The sequence below is a fragment of the Chaetodon trifascialis genome, chromosome 14 (assembly GCF_039877785.1).
Source record: "Chaetodon trifascialis isolate fChaTrf1 chromosome 14, fChaTrf1.hap1, whole genome shotgun sequence".
Lineage (NCBI taxonomy): Eukaryota > Metazoa > Chordata > Actinopteri > Chaetodontiformes > Chaetodontidae > Chaetodon > Chaetodon trifascialis.
In genome coordinates this window covers 25,405,907-25,408,487 of record NC_092069.1, presented here as the reverse complement: position 1 = coordinate 25,408,487, position 2,581 = coordinate 25,405,907, and positions in this window count along the sequence as shown.

Genomic DNA, 2,581 nt, shown 5'->3' with positions numbered 1-2,581 from the left:
CTCTGAGATGTGGTGGAGTAGAAGTTTAAGGTTGCATAAAATGGAATTACTCTAGTAAAGTACAAGTACCTCTGTCCTACAGTACCGCGCCGAATAAACGCACTGTTGATTAAACAGTATTGAGTATTCGTTCCATTCCACCACTGCAGGGGGATTTAAGTGGAGCTGAAAAACCAGCTCAGAAAACTGTGCAGTCAAAGTTCAACACATTAAATGACGTAAAAGGGAAAAGACAGATGATGACACTCGATGCTAACGCTCGGCCTCCAGCTGTTACGGCACTCGGCATCAGAGGAGGTATGCAGCCATCGCGGCTTGTAATGTTTTCACTCCTCGCCACATGGATCTAGTAGCTATTTCCTGTTTGACGGCATTCACACATGGAACAATAAAAGTCTATGAGTTTAAGTCCGTGTGTCCCTGAGATCAGAGTGGTCCAGACTGAACAGGGTGGATGCACAAAGCCAAGCTAAAAAATCTGCATCTATTACCATCACTCAACAATTCATGGTTTCTAGAGCTGTCAGACTTCTCTCTAACTGCATCCTATAAAACAAATGTTTCTTAACCGAAGACTAATAAATGACAAAAAAATGTCTTTTAACAATATTTCAGTCAGTCCAACAATTTCATCCAGAACATCTTGAATTCCCACATTTGGTGAATCTTTCCTCCTGTGCTGCCACCGGCTAGCATTTAGCAGCTAAAGAAGATTTTCCTCCAGAGTTAGTGGAGTAAATATTGGACCTATAATCTCCAGCGGACACAAATATGACTTCAAATGCGTGTTAATGTCGCTCTTTATCTGCTGGCCATATTAACTTGATAAGTTAATAACATATCAATGTACAAAACTTGTTACGCTGCCCCCAAGTGGCCAATAAATCTGTGCATGCAGGTTTAAGAATAACTACAAGGGGCCGTTAAACTTCTCTTTAATGACAGTCAATCACATCCTTTCAATTCAAAAGCTTCACTTTCTGCTCTGTGACGCACTGACAATTTTTGTAATTTTAGGGATTTTTTTTTCCCAGCAGGGACCTGGTACTCTTGTCTGGATGAAGACAGTGTTCGGACAATGCTGTAAGTGTTTTCATGGAGGGAAACTTTGTTCCAAAATGTGCACTACAACTTCCCAAACATGAGAATCACATTCATTTTAAAGCATGGAAGTCATGAAAGCTGCCATTTGCTAACTGAATCCTAACATCTTTTGTAGGTTCAGTCGTGCATCTTTGAAGTATTGAATGATGAATTCCTGAAAATGGATCAGGCTTTGAAATAAAAGCTTTCTTTCTTCCTCATGAGTGGATCCAGCCTTCCTGGGCTGTGGTCGTTTCTCTGAAAGGATGAGCAAGCCGACCTGCCAGCGATCATCACTGATACAGCATGTGTGTGTGAATCAGGAGCAGGTGTGTGTTCGCCTGGTAAATACACTGCAGAGCTCGCGTCCGGCCGTATCGGGAAGGCGATGGTGCGAAACCCGAGCTGCAGCCGAACAATGCGCTCATATCAGATGGTGCTCAACAGGTTTTCTTGGTTGCCAGAAAAGTCATTGAAACTGGGGTAAGCAGCATTATTAAGGTGCTAATCACCCACAATATTGATGACAATCCTTTCTGACCAGCTGTTTATATTGGCCATGAAACCCAAAGCTGCTTTCTTTACACACTTACCCGGTAAGTACAATGGTTTCTAAGCCTTGTTGCTTTTGTTAGCAGGTTAAATGAACAAGAAAAACAAAGAGAAAATTCAGCAATGTCAACAACACCCCCTCCACAGTGATAAAGCGTTGAAAAGTTTCTGGGTCACGGCAGAGGTGGAGCTCGTCTCCTCGTTACGCTTCCATAGACTCAATTTTGAAAGGCGTTACAACGCAAACCTGCATTTAAAGCACAGTAAAGTTCACCCGTGACACAGCACCTTAAACAATGCACACAAGTGCGTTTAGGGTCAAAATTCTGGAAGGTCTAAAGATACGGAAGACAATGCAGCACTACGGTTGGTGTTCCAGGTGTTTAAAGAATGCATGCGTGGGCGTCCAGACCACAAATAGCCCTGCAATGTAAGGGGCTGCGTTGGTGGAGGCGTGTTGTATCAGGTCCTACTGAGTGATGAAATACGATTAATGAGGGCAGTTTCAGAGACAGATCCACGAGTTCGTAGACTTCTCAGAGGCCAAAACACTGGTCAGTGGTTTATAATATCATGAGGACTGATTTTAGAGCTCTGGAAGGTCGATGATCACGAGGTGAACAGCAGAAATACAGCTGTCATATTTCAGAGCGACTGGCCGTCAGCCTTTCTGCAAGATGTCGCGTTGCATTTCCGCAGAAGCTGAGCCAGCTTCATTTTTTTTGCTCAAGTGCCTGACTTGAATGGAGTGCTGCAAGAGTTCAAGTGGTGCTAATGTCCACGTAAATGCTTCAGACATGCTTAAATCTTCAAACTGAATGTGTGGTGAGCTTAACTTTAACCACCAATCAGCAGTTTTGTGATGTGTCACTAAAACTGTGTGCACAAAGACAGAAAAATGCAGATGTATTGTCTTTTTCAGCTCTTTTAAGTCATGCATAAGCTT